At 31.4% G+C, this 20,050-nt stretch overlaps 1 long non-coding RNA gene across 1 annotated transcript in view; it reads right to left on the minus strand.

Moving 5' to 3' along the window:
- Positions 1-19,200, minus strand: part of LOC148237589 (uncharacterized) — a 129,800-nt gene extending 110,600 nt beyond the window's left edge. The window contains exon 1 of the long non-coding RNA XR_015812668.1: positions 19,065-19,200. This is a non-coding gene — a long non-coding RNA (uncharacterized LOC148237589). The remainder of the gene's footprint in view (positions 1-19,064) is intronic.
- Positions 19,201-20,050: the final 850 nt, after the last annotated feature.

Below are 20,050 nucleotides of genomic sequence, written 5' to 3' on the forward strand. Positions count from 1 at the left end.
CCTTTAGTACATAAAAATGTACACCATATTATTTAAAAATACAGTATAATATTTTAAATACAAAAAAATATTTTTCATGCCCTTTTAACCTTTTCACCGCGGTTGGCTTCTATAGAAGTCATCAAGAAAATCGCCATTACTCATTGGGCACCTAATGGTGTCATGAACCTTTGTGACTAATAATATGGTTATTTAGTATAATTTAAGGCTGTTTATCATTTGAATTTATTGAATAATATTTTTTTAAATATGGCATGAATGGGTGCCCCCCACATATTAACAAATTTCAAATTGACGCGCAAAATTATCAGCTGCGTTGAAAGGGTTAATGTACTAAATAAAAAAATCACAAAAAATATTTAACAAAAATATTTACACGAAAAATAAAAATTCAGGTCTGAAGAGGTTAATGTATTTCATAACTAAAGCAAAAATAATAGAGTAGTTGAGAAAATCGTAAACATTTTTTTAAGTTTCAAATACTTGCGACCAGCTTCCAAAAAGCATGAATATTTTCAAACATCTGGCTCGGACCCATCCTTTCCTATGCTTCGATTTAAAAAATATTTTAAAATATTCGTTCTAATTTAATTTTCAACAAAAAGAGGCGCTATGAATATTTTTTATAAATCAGTAAATTTCTCGAGAAATAAGAATTCTTGATTTGGCATTTTCCTCAAGAAATTCTTGAGAAAAAACACTGCATATAAATATATGTAATTCAGGTTTTCGATTCTTTATGGATTTTTTTAATAGTCATATTCAATCGCAACGAATTAATGCATTACATATAGGTCAAATTTAACCGTAAAATGCACATATGTACTAGCAAAACATTTATTTTTTTACTAATATTATTAATGATAATTTTATTTATGCATATAGTATATTATAATTAATCATATAAATGCAATAAAAATATTTTTCAACTATTTTGTCAAAGCATTGGAAAAAATATAGACTCAACTAAAATAATCATGTATCTCTGTAGCTTTGTAGTACTTTTTGACAATAGTAAAACGCACTTCGATATCGCAAAATAGGTTGCCTACCTCTGAGAGTTTGTTATCGGAAGCGCCCGACAATAGGTCCTCTTTGGGGGTACACAGATGCTCTCGCGATACTTTCCCACGATCCGCATTCGCGTATCAATGGTTCGCGATCTTTTTTGCCCGACCAACTATTATTGCTAGGAAAGAAATTTTTGGGTATTGCATCACCTGCTCGGGGCGATCTCATTGTCGGCGGATTATGGCAGCAAACGGCTTTCTCCCGATATATAGTGGTACTCTCCTCTCGGTGACCATATGCGAACGTTTGACAAAATTGGTGATTCGGGTCAGAGACGATGGCGATTCGATACGTTGACTATATATATATATAAATCTCATAATGTATAAACACAACCGTGAGAATGAATACGCGCTGATAGTGAAAGAAATATTTTGGTTTGAAGACTTTTTTGTGGGATTTAATATTCTTAAAAAGCCATCTATATTTTCAAAGTTGATGTAATTCAAAGAATCTCTATTCAAAGATTTTTTTACACTTAAATTGTTTTATAGAAACATTCTTTGTACTAACCGAACTCTAGAATGTGTATAATAACTCCAAATTTGAGCAATGAACATTCAATAAAAATGGTTGTTTTAATATAATATATATACATATATAATAAGATTTTTTGGTGAGATATTTTATACTACATCATGGAGCACCCAACATCCAGCCAACTGTTAAAAAAGTTGGGTTTCAGATGAATTACATACTAACATAAATACCAAGCAGATTTAGAATGTTAACATACACAGCTAGTATAACATTCAATATACATACGTGACGTAAGAGGAAGTTAGCGATTTAACCTTCATGATATATGAATTTTATAAGACCTTCACTGTTACAGCATCAGTAAGGTTCATTGGTCGCAATGACCATGGTCAAGGATTGTGACGGCGACCGTGAGGATATTGCAAGCTGCGCTCGGTTGAAACTTGAAAGGACTTATTTAATTTGACCGAGAATTAGTAGTCGATACTGACCTCAGTTACGGAAACGTTGTGCAAACGCAGAAATTTATTTTTTGAGCTCATTCAATTTTTTTTATATGCGTTTAAGGATTTTTAATTATTTTCACTTTAAACTTTTTGTAAAATACAACACTTATTAAATATATAATTCTAAATGTGTACAAAATATTAACATTTACATAAATAAATGTTAATATTTTGTCAGGGAGTCGTTAACGTTTTGTCTTGACACCCAGAATAAATACAGATTTTGACCAATATATTATTATTTTATATTCATAATTGAACATTAGAGTTTACAAGTAAAAAAAATAGTTTACTATCTCGCACACGTTAGTACATAATATATTTTATTATCGCATAAATAACACGATTAACACCACAATACTTAAACGGTCAGATGGGAAGCTATAAAATCTCACAGTTAAAGAAAATGATAGAATCATTCTATTTTTTTGTCTCCTCTATATCCACAGTCCTAAATCACGTTGAGTGAGCGCTCGCCCTCTTATTCGCACCCTATAACGACAAGAATGGCCTCTCGGCGGCTGCGAGTTTAATTGAAAAGCAATATTCGGCAGAAAATAATTTCATTGTGCTCGAGAAATTTATGTGACGTTCGGCGATCCGATGACTTGAGGACGGTCGTAAAAAGCTATCTGCCGTGTTAGTGAATGGGAAAGCTCTCTACTCCACCATTGTATTGTATGTGGAAGCGCCAATACAAAGCTCGAGTACATATGCGTTATTTAAAAATAGATTAAAATATAATTAGGCATGTTCCAAGCCAAAAACACTGTTAATATAAAAGTTTCTCTCCTGGGAATTCAGCTTTTAGATTTTTCTGGAAATGTTTATTGCTCCGAGATTGTCCGTGACATTCGGTTTTATTTTAATTTTTTTTTGGTGACTTTTTGTAACTAATCTAATGCTTCCTCTACACTCTCTGGAAGTTACCGAACCAAAGGTCTACCGAATATGGTCGAGGTCGCCGAGACATTAAGTAGCCCCGAATTAACACATTATATTTTCCTTGTCTTTGCCCAACCATGGCCTACTTCCAGAGAGTGTGGAGGAAGCATTAGAACCATCGCATGTAACAAATGCAGCATCGATGATATTCTTGTTAATTCTAATTTGATAATTCAAGAGGTGTTTTTAAGTCCTATTTTTGTGGCATTTTTTCGTAATATTACTACAGTACAATACTGCTTGCTACTCGATAAGACGAAATCAATAAAATTTACTTGAAATAAATTTTATTTTTAGAACATTAATGAGTATTTAAAAGAGCATATAAAAAAATCTGAATAAGTATTATTTATTAAAAAAAATCGCAAAAAATCTAGTGACAGTGTGTTCTTACGTAAAATCAAATGATCATTCTCGTCTCGATATAATCGCCGGGAATGCGTACTTAATTAATTATAACCGTCACTCCATTAGGGCATAATGGCCATTGAATCTCTGCATCGGAAATAAATTGCTTTAATTAATTTTGTGCGGCTCTCGTGACACGAGCAACATAAATCTGGAAAAACTCGCTAATGTCGACCCATTCATTGAAAGAATACGCAACGAGGGGTAGATCATAAATGTATGTATGTACACGTATGAATGTAACGAAATTTCTTTTGTTGAACATCCTCCATTCGGACTAATGGGGGAGAAGATTGTAAGAAGATTGAAGAACGGTGGCGACGGACGTTTGAATGAGGTTCTTTTTAACGCTCGTTCGGTGTTTAATTGTGTAGTTAACAATGCGGTCGATCGAATATACTAGACGATAATCGGAACAAATTGGCTACTTGGCCAAATAATTTGAGATTGAATGAATTTATATTTCACAGAAATATTGACTGGTGACATTCTCGCATATTTTTATAAGGATTTGAAAAATTTTAAAGTCAATGCTAATATTTTCAGCTCGTAATGTCATTCTCATCATAAGCTCTATAGAACGTTTATTTTAACAGAGTCACTTTGAGGTCTATCCATTTCGTCATTATTCATAAGTGAAAAAGAGATGACAACTTTGAGTATATGCCCCACCAATTTTCTCTAAAGTACAAGACATTCAAAATATTTATAATTACTCCTTTCTATAGAATAACCAAATACTCGCTCTTAATCAAAAAAGCGCAGAAATGTTTCCTGAAATACCTTTTTAAGAGGATAATTGTTTATTATCCGCTCTTCTATCATAGCGTTTTTTATGAGCTTAGAGATATGATTCGCTTTTCGCAGAAAGATGTATGTCGCTAACTATTTCTTTAAGCTACCGAAGGGTGCTATTGACAATCAAACTATTCTCAAGAAATTCCAGTTTTGGGTTACTTTTAATTTAATATTAATACTTTTAATTTAATATTAATAAATAAATAAATTTATGTATGTATTATATATATTTACCATAATTCAAATACCATAAAATCCATAGATACCGATTTTTTTTCTAAAAAAAACAAATACTCCTATCCGGGTCTCGTTTGCACCCGTCAATTTTCCGTCTTCCGACACATCATGAATATTTATTCGTCTTTTATAAACAATGCGTATTCGGAAACGTATTTACAAAATTATAGGGTTGTACGACATTTACATTTGATCAAAGGAAATCGATAATATCACATGTAAGCGCCTTTCTCTTTTGAATTAAAAATCATTTATAAATCTCATAATGATACACCTTGCTTGTATGTAATTTTCAACGCTCCACCGTTACATAAAACGTTTTGATAAAAATAATCTTAAGCTAGTGTCAAAAGCAATTACATCTTTATTCAGCTGACTATTGCGATCATGGCCTACTTAAGCGATAGGGCGCTGTTTGATATGCTTTTTATTGAAGTGAAATATGTGTATTATATATTAAAAAAATTATCTGCTATCGACCTTACGTTGAACTGTCTTATACATAATATTTTATTACCGAGATATATTTTATCTGCGAATTTATAAAAAATAAATTAATGATAATTTCTGTCTGCCCTATTTGTAATTGTTTAGTCGAGAATTAGTTCTGCTAATTTGTAGATAGAGTTTTTGTTATATATATATATATATATTTTTCTATGAAAAAGGTGTTGAGTGATACGTTAACTCTTACAAAGTATTTAAAAGTAAAGGACTCGATAAAATCATTTTTATCTTTGAAAAACAATGTTATATTTAACCTTCCAAGTTTCGAGCTAAAATCTTTTATGATGGAGAGATTATGTAAAGATTAAGATAATGCTGATAAAGCAAATAATATAAACACTAAAATGCAATATAAACTCTCAGCTTATTATTTATTTATATCATCGAAACACAGTTGATTTTAACTGAATAAATAAGCAATTTTCTATTAAAAGCAAAACAGTTTTTTTTTCCTTCATAATTATTACTAACAACTTATGTTAGGTTAACTATAAGTGTTCTTTATTTATGCATAACTATCTAAATAGTTAAAGAGTTCCTATTTTATATAAAAAAATATTATAACTGACAAAATATAAAAATCTATCATTTAATTAAGTTGTGAGCTCTACACGCAGTTGCTTTTAATAATAATAATATAAGCATTATAATCTAGAAATTATTGGTCATTGTCAACTTTTCCTTTATAAACAATTATTTTTTACTTTATAACTACCTTACTTTATTACTACCAATAACTTAGGCTAGATCAATTTTAATTTATTTACAAGTATTATCATTACTATCAAAATTAAAACAAATATATTCTTCTCTAATAAGACACTGAAAAGTCCATTGCTTTTTTTAAGTTGATTTTAACTGAACATATAATCAAAACTAAATATATAATCATAGTCCTATAAAAACAACATTATAATATTCCACAAATTAAGAAGTTTTTTCTCAACATAAAAATGCTTACTCAAAATATAGTTGATTTTATCTGAGTATATAATAAAAAATTCAGTCTTAAAAAATATATCAATTTTTTTTTATTTACTTCATAACTTATAAATAACTAATAATTTTATATATGCTAATATCGAATAGTGAGACTAAAAATATTCTAATATATTCGAATACTTAGAATCTAAAGTATGAAAAAATTAATTTTAAATAATTATACATAACTATATTAAAATTACTAATTAAACAATAATATTTTACACACTCATTGTAATTTAAAAAATAATGTTTTTAACAGTACGTCATTCATATCTATTTTTTTAGAAATTATTCAGATATCTAAAATCTATTTTTAGGTACTTCAGAGTCTATTTTTTATTGTTAACTAGTGACATTTTATTAGATTTTTATTTTACCGTAATATTGTGTTATTGTCTGACAATTTATTTGAGATATTTTAAAGCTCCATAGATTATGTTATGATTGACTGATTCGGCGTCGTCTGAGATTAAAATTCGATCTAAAAATACCTTCGATTAATTCTCGTTATAATAATTAAGAAAGTAGTAGATAAATAACCTTATTTGATTTCAAAATCATTTATTTTTTTATATTTTATAAAATACGTATAAATTATGCACTACTGTCCTAGATAGAAATTATAGAAAGTTTAAATGGGATGGCATTAAATTTAATGTGCAATCTATATGTTAGACTAATTAAGGTGTTTTTATGCTATAAAACAGGGTTCTAAAAAGTAGTTAGATTAATCAGAGGAAAAGTATAGAAACATATTGTATACATCAATTTTATAACCGCTGTTTAACTGTAAAACTCATTATTTAACAATTAGGTTTAAATTTATTTTATACCATAATGCACATAATAAGTTTTACCTTAATATAAACGATATATAGATTGATCAAATCTATTGTTTCTTTATTTTTTTAGTGCTTAGGACGTAGGTAAACATTCTGGCTACATTTATATTGTTTACTACTGTCTTAAATAGGGAAGTATTGATCTGTCCAGATCAATGGCTTATGTTCTTTAGTCCTGTATTTTGCCTAGGAAGATAAGGCATGAAAATTTATATATTTTGTTACTAAAAACGCATCATAATATAACAATATTTAACTACTGGTGCCAATACACAGAAACGTTTTAGTATGGATTGTTAAATAAACATCAATCACTGTCGCTTCTCAAATAACTGCAAATCTACGCCCATTCTTTCTGAATATGACATATTTGCATGGGTGGGATCTGGTAAGAAATAGGCATGTACATTTAAAAAATCACAAGCCGTGTCTTAAATAAGTGCTCGTATATAATATTATAATTACTCTACTTAAATAAGTGCTCATATATTATAAATTTCATTAGATTCAATTTTTACTTTATGTTACGCAATATGGTGTCCTGTCTTTAGAAAATAATTGGGAATATTAAAGCTCTATACTTCGTTTCACTTAACAGAGTCACTTTGAGGCTTATCTCGTATTTCACAACGGCATTTCATTGGTCCGCTTGCGCCAAACAAATTACTCATATACGTTCCAAGTACTTCATTATTCTGACACTCGCAGCGTACGGATTTTTCCAGTGGGAATGGGGGGGGGGGTGCAAAAAGTGAACAATAAAATAAAATTATTTAAAATTTAAAAAATCATATTATATTAATGTCGTGGTTCCAAGGAGTTCCCTGTTTAGAATCCACGTCAAAAGTAATAAAATCGTGCCATCGCCACCGCGGTAGAAACGCTCGGTTATGTAGCGCTCATATTAGAGAATCGTGTGAAGATGTGAGAATCGAGTGAAGCACGTCTAAACCGAATTTTGCCCAATAGGGGAGCGCAAAAAACAATTATCACTTCTCAGAAATCAAAAATTCACGTCAAAAGCAATAAAATCGTGCCGTCGCCGTCACCGAGCGTTCCCACTACGACGGCGACGGCACGATTTTATTGCTTTTGACGTGAATTTTTGACTTCTGAGAAGTGATAATTGTTTTTTCGTTCTCCTATTGACTAAATAACGTAAATGATAACGATTGATTAATTATCATTGAGCTTATAACTTTCATTATTTCAACATAAAAAAAATATAGTAACATTTCTAATTTATTTAAAATATAAAAAGGAATTATGTTAAGTATATCGAACGTATATCCGCATCTTGTACATTAGAGAAAATTGGTGCTGCGTACACTAAAAGTTGTCATCTCTTTTTCACTTATGTTTAATGACGAAATGTATAGACTTTAAAGTGACTCTGTTAAAAGAAACGGAATATAGCTGCAGAGATTATTTTAAAATAAAAAAATTGCTGAATTGTCGAACTTTTTACTAAAGAAAATTATAGTAAAATATAATTTTAAATTAAATTTGTCGGAGTATAGAAAATTAAGCCCGAGCTATAAACACGAGCTTTATGAATTGTTACATATATGGGCTACGAAGCTCACTCGATCGTAGTTTGAGCAACGACCAAAACGCTGCATAGTTTCAGTACGAAATGGCGTTTCATTGCTTCTTAACATTTTAAATTAACATAACATTGTAAATAGCAGTCTCTCTTGTTTAATGGGGCATTATCTTATAGCATCCATACCATGCGGTCAGTCAATACACTGATAATATCGATCTTCACCAGAGTCGAGTTATTCTATGGCATGACAATAAAATGTATTAATAAACCTAGAAGCTGAAGTTACTGAGAGTTTAATTAAAAAAAGCCCCAACTGCGATAAACTTTGAATCTGGAAGTTTCATAAAAGACTTCAGACCCTTCTCGAAACTATGCATTCGTAAGATTCACCAGCGACTCATAAATACATATTAAAATTGGTGGCATCGACTGGATGGAATCCTGAGTGACCTATAGCCGCTGAAAGAGAGGGACTGGGGCAGACCTTATTATAAAACAATGCCTCACATGAGTTCATAGAAATTTGAAAGGCAATACGGTTATCTCACACAACAGAAAATAATGTGTGATGTCAACTGTTACATCTTATATTTTAGAAGTATTAAATAACGCAATAGGAACACAATTCACATGAAAAAATAATGTATACTTATACCAGATAAGTCATTATATGCGTGCATATTTGATTCTCAAATATAGGTTTTTACAGCATTCATGGGAGGTGTTGATGTATTGGACACGTCAGATTTTTTTGTTCTTTTTGATGCTTGTATAAGAATCTTTCGTGTATAATACATTAATTGACAGTCTGGCCTTGTACTTGATCGTTTTTTGGGACGGCTGCACTCGTCGGCGGCTCTTTCGGCCATAGAAACGAGCTGCATTTTTTAATAATGGGGAGTTCGTTGATACTCGGCTCCCATACGCGGCTCCAAAACGAGATGAAAAATACACGAGAAAAAAAACCACGGTCGATTCTGGGAAGCTCTGCCAAATTGACCGGAAAGATGTTGTTTCTTTTGCATTCTTCAGCAGGCTTCGGCGCGCTCCATATATAATAGTTTGTTGGCCTCGGAACCATATCAATCGATGATCGCACGGCATTCTACCAGATCTACCAGACCAAAATAATAACAAAAACTATATCCATCATTTTGATTGTGTATGTGTATAAATAGAAAAATATATTTATACATGATTGCTAATCTAATCATCAATGATGAAAAATAATAGACAGACAGCGGACCTGTAGTAGGTCACAAGGACAAGCTTAAAAAATACAAGGACAAGAATAAAACTATACTTATATTTATATTTATAGTAGCGAGCGAGTTTCTGTAATGAATACATTCTTATGAATTTAAAACGTACATTTAACGCTTGAGTGTCTCCAGTCTCGAATAGTTTTTATCATTGGTTCAGTTGCGGTCAAGACAAGTTACCGCGATTGACAAAAAAATAACCACACAGTTAGATATTTATATAACAATGAATAACTTAACACAAATTTGTGTATGCATAAATATTATAATATACAATATGACAAATACTTTAAAGTAAAATAAAACATACACTTACAGCTGAACAAACCAATTGTCATTTACAGTACTTAATGTGTAACTAAATCATCATTGATTAAAGTTGTTAAGCAAGAGAATTATATACTTTCTTAATAATAAACTCATACAGGTTGGTTTTAACAAATCGAAGTTAATAATTAATGGCGTAATTTTACCTTTATTCCGTCTTAAATAATATAAAAAGTTTTTGCCTTTTACAGAAAAAATAAAAACAGATATTATGTGACAAAAATATACTTGTTAGAGCAGTGCTGCAAGTCAATAACTAAAACATCAGAGACTTGAGTTAAGATATGAACCATGCAGTCTATTTATTATTGCCTATTAAGCTAAATATACTTAACAGCAATATAGTAGTAATAAATTCAATGAAAGTGTTAAACACATTTAATTTATAAATATTTAAAATTAAGTTACATTGCAAATTCCATTTAACTTTAACTTCCCGGTCAGAAAAACATCTGGCACGGACTCACCCTTTCTTATGTAGTGGTATAAAAAAATGTGGCCGTTGTAAAACATTTAAATATATTCGTACAAATTTAATTTTTAACAAAAAAGTATCATATATTATTTGGAATGAGAATTCACAAAATATAAAATTCCAAGTTAACTCAGGCATAGCTGGGAAGGGGTTAATACAGTGGTTCTTAACCGGTGCACCGCGGTGCACCAGTGCACCGCGAGCCTATTGCAAGTGCACCGCGAGAAAATTAGTAAAAACGAAAAATCCACAAAATAGTAAAATCTTAATGTTTCAATCAATCTATATTTTATTATAGTTGTGATACCCCATAATGGTTAAATTTATTACCAAACGAAATTGTGAATCAGACCAAAATATTAATGACACTGGGAGTACAAGTGGAAGAAGTAGTGACGATATTACTAGACATCATACGCCTCATACAAAAGAAAATACATCCAGTAAAATAAAAAAAAAATAATCGACAGTATTCTGAAGAATATTTACGTTTCGGTTTTACTAGCATCAATGAGGAAGGATATCACATTCCACTATGTGTTGTATGTGGAGAAAAACTATCCAATAGCGCGATGTATTCTGACAAGTTAAATCGCCACTTCACTATGAAGCACGCCGATCTTGCATCAAAAAGTAAAAATTACTTCAAAAGATTGTTAAGCATGCGAAATAAACAAGCGAAATATTTTGAAAAAATTGTTAAAACTTCCGATAAAGCACAACTGGCGTCATACAAGATTGCTGAATTGATTGCTGTACAATTAAAACCACATACTGTAGCAGAGTCTCTAATTTTACCTGCATGTTGTGAAATAGGAATAATTATGTTTGGTGATGAAGCAAAAAAAGAAAATTATGAAAATTCCTCTTTCAAACGATAAAATAAAAAAAAAGAATTTTAAATATGTCGGACGATATTGAGAAAACAGTTTACGATAAACTTTCCAAGCGATATTTTGTTTTACAAGTCGACGAATCTACTGACATTAGCGGTAAGGCACAAATACTAGGATTCGTTCTTTTCAAAAATGAAAACAAAATAGTGAATCAATATCTATGCTGCAAAGAACTTACCGAGCATACGACAGGACAAGATGTTTTTGCTCTTATTTCTTCATATTTAGAACAATTTAAAATATCATGAGAGTTATGTGTAGGAATTTGTACGGATGGTGCTCCTTCAATGGTAGGCTCATTTAAAGGATTTGTAACCCTTGCAAAGACAAGAAAACCTAATATTATATCTACGCACTGTTTTTTACATAGAGAATCTTTAGTTTCGAAAAAATTACCAGCAGCACTAAATCCTGTACTAGATCAAGGTGTAAATATGGTTAATTTTATAAAATCAAGACCTTTAAAAACACGCATTTTTAAAAAAACTTTGCATTTCTATGGAAGCTAAGGATAATACAAGTATTTGCTTTTTTACACTAAAGTCAGGTGGTTATCTAAGGGTAAAGTTTTTTGCCGATTCATAGAACTTAAGAATGAATTGTTAATTTTTTTTTCGAAATGAAGGTATGGATGATTTGGTAAAATGTTTTCAGAATAATGATTGGTATGCTAAAGTGGCATATTTAGCAAATATTTTTAATTACTTAAATAACGTTACCACAAGCATTCAAGGAAAAAACGAAAAAATTTTGACATCCATTGACAAATTGACAGGATTTCGGAAAAAAATAACTCTTTGGAAAAATCGAATAATAAAAAAAAAGTAGATATGTGTTCTTCACTTAACGAAAACATTCCCGAGGGAGAATATTATGACTGGATACGAAATCCATTTGCTACGATTGATACATCGTGTTATGGATTTTCATACGACGAAGAAGAAGAATTAGTCTCATTGTCGATTGATCGTACTCTAAAAATTAAATTTTCCGAAATGACCATTAAGGACTTTTGGATTTCTGTCCAAGAGGAAAATCCAGTTCTTTACATGAAGGCACTGAAAATTTTGTTAAAGTTGTCAACATCATATTTGTGTGAGCTTGGTTTCTCAACAGTAACTAATATGAAAACTAAAAAACGAAAAAGACAGAGAAAAAAATTTAGATGTTGAATTGAGGGTAACTATATAAAATATTCGACCTAATATTTCTGAAATCTGCAAAAGCCACCAAGCTCAGGTATCACATTAATTAATTTTTGATTGAGCATATAAATTTCATTATATTAAGCAGAGACGTATTTTTGTGTAAACAAAGGGGAGGAAATGCACCATTTAGATTTGCCACCCAAAGAGCACCTTCAAATATTAATACAAATATTTTTAATAAAACGCGTGTAATATAAAATTGTTTCTAGGGCAAAATTAACTAACTAAATTTATTTTCAATATTAAACTTTTTTATATAATTTAACTTAAAAAAATATATAAAAAAATTGTATGTAATTTTGTATGTAACTATAATTTTTTTTAAATATGTAATAAAAATTATGTCCACGTATTTTTTGCAACCTCTTAATTTTGGTGCACCGCTAATTTTTCCCATGATGAAAAGTGCACCGTGACTTTGAAAAGGTTAAGAACCACTGGGTTAATACATTGTGAAATAAAATATAAAATTATATCCTTGAACAACGTATACAGATAAAACTGCGTTAATAAAATATATACATTAGTTTTGTACAATGGTCTTTTCTCATGTTACTCACAGAATAATAACAATTATTGCCTGGTCCATGAACTTTAATATTAAAAATGATATTGTAATATGAAAAACCAAAATAAAAATAACATGAAAACTGCATTGTAATTAACACTTATTTCTTAGCTACACATTTTTATCGTTTCTCATGTGATTGCAATTCTATTAATTTATTAATTATTTTGATACAAGGATTCGAGAAGAGTTTTATCTTCCAATTACAAACTAAATTACTATTATTATATTTTACAATTTTCTATATTGAAAAGGAAAATTTATTTATGATTTTTAATACAGTGTTTTTATTTTATCAAATCCTCAGATTATGTTTCAATCAAAAAATTTATCGCTCGAAGCGAATTTTCGTTTCGTAGCGAGAAAATATCCAAATAATAGTTAGTGCACGTTCGGAACAGCCCGAGGTGTATTTTCCTTTACATTTGTCTACTAATTAACAGTGTGTTGAACTTCATGGCATCGGCCGCCATTTATTTAATGATAGCAACAACGAGAAAAAATTTGCGCGAAATTCGACGAGGCGTGAGCATAATTTTTCGCGCAAAAAATCCCATACGCACACTGTATTAAATATGTAAAAACGATTAAATTTTCGATGGTCTCTCGAATATAGTATGGAGAAAAATTGTCAAAAGATTGGCGCCGGCTTTGAGCGGAAAAGTGTTTGTTGCGTATCAATATTTAAACGCCACGTTGAAAATGTGTATCGAACTTTTTTCCCCAATGTACACACGTTTTGAGGCAAATCATATATGCATAGCGAAATGTTTTAGATTATTTTATGTAATTTATATCGTGATGTGTCCAAGGCTATACTAATAAAAAATATATTATATATCGGAGTTCGGCAACCTTTTCAGCCTAATAGGGAAAAATTGATATTTTAAAAGACTCGATAGTTAGATCTTAAAAGTACGATGAAAATAAACACCGATATATTATCATGTTAATTGTTTAAATAAGGCTGTGACAAACCAGTTTAAAGAGTGGCAGTACCAATCTGGCATGTAACACAAAAGCACAACAGTGACTGCTGCACATGCACAGGGCCTGCCGAGAGGGAGAGGGGACATATTCTGAAAAAAATCATAGCAAAAATATATTGATAAAAAAAGTAAAAAATGACCTCAAATATTAAATCTGAACTTATGTACTTATGTATTTCAGGTATAAGTTTCTTTAGTCCTTTTTATACATACAATAAATAAAAGGAATTGAACATTACCTTGAAAAGCACTTTCACAATAAACATTATTATTAAAAGGAACAGATTGAAGTTTTAAAGACGCGGCTCCGTTTGTGTTAAAATTTGTTTGCAAATTATTATTGACTTTATTGCTTATTGAACGTTTAAAAAATATTAGACATGAGAGAAAATATTCAACGAATGTAAATTAGTAGCTGAAAATTTAGGTATCCGATCTGAAAATTCAGATCGAATACCTAAAAAGCATTAAAATCGTGTCGGCGCCGTTGCAGTGGGAACGCTCGGTTACGAGCGTGCAAAGAAAACACGACTAATTATCAGATAAATATTCTGAGTAGATATTTATAATACCTAATTCAAATATTTTGCATAAAATATGATTTCAGAAAATATGTCGCAATTTTTATATTTATTTGTAGCATAGAAAGGGTTAACTCGTACCTATTATTATTTATTCAAGAAATTATATTAAGATGGCATAAAATATATAAAATGCCATTTTTGCCATGAGGTCCGGAATCATTGTTTTTTCAGGGTCCGTGTTCGCTGCGGCCCTGCACTTGCAACATTCACTATACGACAGGAACAGTCATTTTCTGTCTACAAACCAAAAAGTATTTTTTTTACTCATAAATATTTTTATTTGACGAACCCATTCGAGAGCAAAACATGTCACACCTTCAAATTTTTTTTTTATTTTTCAGCTTAAGCCTGTATTTAAACGACGCATGCTTCTAATTCAATAGCGTGCCGCACGAATACACACTGTTCTCAATTTATATGTCCTCTTAAAACAATATATATCTAGTCTAAATATACAGTTGAGCACTTAGCCTAATTATTTATACTCTGGTTGTTTTAAGAATGTATTACTAGCCGCTCATAGTAACACCATTGAGCTGTAATATTTAACATATTACTTTTTATATTTTTTCACTGGCGAAAGTGAATTATTTTTATTACACCTGACAATAGATATTTAAGAACAACTTTAAGAGACATTAACTGTAACACAATGCCATGGAAGGAGCAACTAGTGATTTGTAAGTGGTCCTAGTAACTATAATGATTTTCCAATGAATACGTTTTTATTGGTGTCCTTTCTTTGAAACATATTTGTTGTCATTGTTTTTGATAGGGGCACTTCTAAATACAACATTGCATGTAATATAAAATTAAAAAGGAAGTAATGCAACTACCGCGACTAAAAAATATCATGTTTGGACAAAAATATCCTGAGACGAAAATGCAGGGTTCCCAGTGGAAAACGAGTGACTCTCCTCGCCCTAAGAAGACACGTCAATCAAAGTTGAACGTCATGGTCATGTTAATTGTTTTTCTAGATAGTAAGGGCATAGTGCGATCAGAGTTAGTTCCAAGGGAAACCACTGTAAACTCCGAATATTACAAGGGCGTACTGCAACGTTTGCGAAACGATGTACTGGGAAAGAGACCAGAAAATGGGTCAATAGCTTCCTCTTTCATCGTGACAACGCGCCATGCCACAATTTTTGGCAAAAAAATGTTCCTGTCTGTCCAAATCCACCATTCTCTCCGGATTTAGCACCACGCGACTTCTGGCTCTTCCCAAAAATAAAAACCGTGCTAAAAATAAAACGTTTTGCCACCATTCCTGACATTGAGAGGGCCATGACGAAGCAACTAAATACGCTTCCAAAAGATGCCTTCCAGAAATGTTTCCTACCATGGAATCAACGTTAGGATAAGTGCATTCAAATTTGATGTAAGCTTATTACTTTAATTGTAATAAAAGTATTCACCGTACCTGTTGATCACACCTCGTATGTGATGAAACAATTATGACTAGTATTTTTAAAGGCTATTTAAAGATTATTTCTTGAACGGATGTTAAAATAATCTATCATGACTACCTCATACAATTAGTGTAGCAAAAAATCATAATTCATTGTCATTAATAATTTCCTAAAAATCACAAAACATTTTCCCATAAAACAACACGAGGACATGCATACATCATAACAGTCTCACCATAACTCATTTCAATTAACGCCGAGCGGGCGCATACATCATCAACGTTAGATAGCGTTTAATTACCGAAAACTTTCCCTGGGATTGATTATGCTTTTTTCGGTAACGCTCTACAACATTTTTAACGTGCCAAGGTTAAAAACGAAATCGGGCACGTATACCTTTAATCGTCGGGTTTTGTTTCGGTCTGATGAAAAGTGCAAACAAACCGAATGAAGAAGGGCCGGCCCTTGAAACTTCTTGGCTCGCATCGCCGCATCGGGTGTAAATCAAAAACCTTTACGGTCAATAAAGTATAATATTTCCGACGAAAGCTGACCACCTAATTAAATAAAAACGCACACACGTACATTATTATAAAGCACAAGACCCAATACGGTTCTTACAACACAATAGACAACCGAGAGTTTCGCTGATTAGTAAGAATCAAACGTTTAAAAACAATAAAATTACATGTTAATTTTGACTCATGCAAACATACAAATAAACGAGGATACTGTCCAAGATTTCTCTGGCTATATATGTTAATTATTATTTTACGAGATTGTACTTATATTGCATTGTTATAAACCATAAATGAGATGTTTTCATATCGTATCTATTAACGTATGAATCGACAGGTATGTACATAAGTCAAGAATTTCTAATAGATAACGAGCGCTTGCTGGACTTGTTTTATAATGTTGTGGATGCAGTTCGTGCGCACGGCGTGTGTCATGCATTAATTGCAACTAACTATTGTATATTAAAGTGCTCCATTATGACGCCGTTGTTGTATTTAAAATAAATATAACATAGGGATAATGAAGCTATTCAAAACACGAGAACATTGTATCGAGTAATTATTGCCACACATAAGGCAAAATGTAAGCAAATATTGTTTTAAAAAAATATTTGGAAGTATTTTCAAAGCGACTATGTACTATATAAATATATAAATATGTTCATAGAAAAATTGTATTATTGTTATCATTTTGTCACACAGCCGTAAAAAATGATAAAATAGAGTTTAGAAGCTAAATGGCTCGTGCAAGAGGAACGTTCTCAAGCGCTGACTTCCTAGCCGCAACGAGCAAATATTATATAAGGGACGCGATCGCGACTCTCTATGGCACTCTAAAAAGCTCGAGCATTGTCAGGTTGTCGACACCACCCTTTGGCAACTTTAAAAAGTTCTTCATTGAGGAGGCTCTACGCCAAAAATTCAATGATTTGCATCCCAACGTTCCTAGCAAAAAGGCAGTAGAATACAAATACAGATACGACCCGTACTCCCTCTTGTAGAGATATCTTTAAATTCTCTTCAATAACAAGGAGTGCTTTGCTTCACTTGTTTTCCATATAACAGAGCCATATTCGAGGACGCTACGAACTAGCGTATCGTACATAACGCGAATCGCCATTTATCGCAAACTTTGACAATGGACATAAGAAATCTCCACTCAAGTATTTGAATGGAGGTTCTCATTCTTGAAACTCACGCAGTAAATTGCCGTGCCCAAAAATGATCATTCATCAATAATTGAGAGAAACACGACTATACAGCGTAAAGGATGGTACCAAGCAAAAGCCATCGTTACGACTAGAAAAAAGTGTTTCACATAAATAACACGCAAGTGTTCTCCGATGCATTGAAAGAATATTTTTTGTTGCGAAACGGTCACCGGAAGACAAAAAGAACCGTAATGTCACAGTTGCACAATTCAATTCCATCAAGTAAATGTTACTTTCTAAAGGTGTATAAATATTTATTTGCTCTGGCAACAATTGCCTGGACGATCGCTGCATGATTGTGATTCGTCAGCGAGCTTTGAAACCTTTAATACTTAAGGCTGTTCTCCATTGAGCAGAGGGGAGATACGCAAAGACATTCCCAGACATAGCCCGACATTAGATACACTAAGATACGGCCCGTAGACGAGGATCATACGGTCATGGACCGCCATCACCAGAGAGGGACTCCACCAGAGGGACCAAGCTTCACTACACCGTCGCTACCTCACCTACAAGACCTCTGAGGATCTTTCACTGACATCATCCCTCCGCCAGATTCTCTACCGCCGCTCGGAAAAAACAATCTCGCCCATCATAGTAACTAGCTATATATGTAAGCTTAACAAATAAATTATTACTAGTTTCCACCTGCGTCTTTTTGGCAACGAAATCACACCCCTTTAGTTTACTAAACCTTAAATTCTTGATTTTTATCTCGGTTTTTACCGATATTATTTTATTTAGGCAATAAGTTAAAAAAAATCAATTAAAAAATAATTATTGGTTTTTGGAGCGGCACTATCACTCGGGTATATTGAGAAAAAAATGACTACCTGTGTACACTAGGTACTAACTAGGTCCGCGGAAAATTGAAGTTAATCATAAAATATTATAATTCGAAATTGTATTTACCAACGAATTATTGGAAACACATTAGATTAGGTAAATTTTTGATATTATCCAATTCCGGTGAAATTGAACCATACTTTTTTGTAAAATTTGATAAAATCCATCAATGATTTAAAGACGCAAATCATTTTATTGGTAACCTTTAATTAACATTTAACTTAAGTTAGATGTATATTATTGTAATTGAATGTTTATGATTATTGCAAAAAAATGACAAAAATTTTGCGGTGATTTTCAAACTTTTTTTATTTTATTAAATTCTAAAAGACATTTGAAAAGCGAATTTGATTAAAGTTTCAAAATCGGTTGATTAGCAATTCGTTTTGTGTAAATGCTTATATATCTAAAATTTAAGATTATTTAAAAAAAGTCACTCACCAGAAACAAGCGCCTCATCTTTTTGTAGATGGTAGACAAATAACAAATTGTTCACTAATAAACTCACACTAATTTTAATTATACACTGCTTAATTATAGCACATACACTAAATTATATAGTTATATACACTAAAATTTATTATAAACACTAATTTTAATTATACACTGCTTAATTCTAACATATTTAATTTGTTTATATTTAGAGCACAAAATACTAATATTTATTTTTTAAATGATATGCTGAGAAACACTCCTCGATGTGCAAAAGAAATTGACATACTTTGCATATGTAAATTGTTTCTTTTCGAAGTTTGTGTGCAGCGCAAACTTACACTTTCTTCTCAAACGTTTGTTTGAAATGCAAATCCTCACGATCTGATGATGTTTTATACTTCCAGTGATATAGTGATATAGAAGTTCTTGGCGTAGAAAGCATAGCAAAAGATATTTAAGGAGGAGGAGTAGACATTGAAGAAACAACAGAAGATCTTGAAGGAGCAGCAGAACATATAGAATTGGTTTCGTTATCCGTTTCAATTTGCTTTTAACCCTCAATCCAATGTTTTGCGATGTTAAGCAAAAAATCATAAAATTAGAATTTATTGCTGGGATTTGAATCTTTATATACAGTAAACGCATTAAAAAGCCCGCAGTTAAATAATTAAAGGGCGGCCTTTTCCGACCACTTTTTTGATTTCCTAAATATGGGATAGTTAGAAAGATATCTGCACGATCTACTCTTTTCATAAATTTATTATATTCTACGATACAAATAGGTTTCCTTATAAGAAGTTCGGTTTTCCGATCCATTTTTCTGGTTTCTATATCAGAGCTATGTATAGTAGATATCATTCGTATATCCCTTTTCTACGATTCCCATGATTATAAACAATCCGAATCATTTTATTTAGCTCCGAAATTGATACATTCTCGCATTTTTAGACTTTTTTCTCATTTAAGTTTAAATTTTAGGCGTAGTATCTGTT

Source organism: Plectrocnemia conspersa, unplaced genomic scaffold, assembly GCF_051122295.1.
Source record: "Plectrocnemia conspersa isolate PC_06_02 unplaced genomic scaffold, ASM5112229v1 ptg000002l, whole genome shotgun sequence".
NCBI lineage: Eukaryota > Metazoa > Arthropoda > Insecta > Trichoptera > Polycentropodidae > Plectrocnemia > Plectrocnemia conspersa.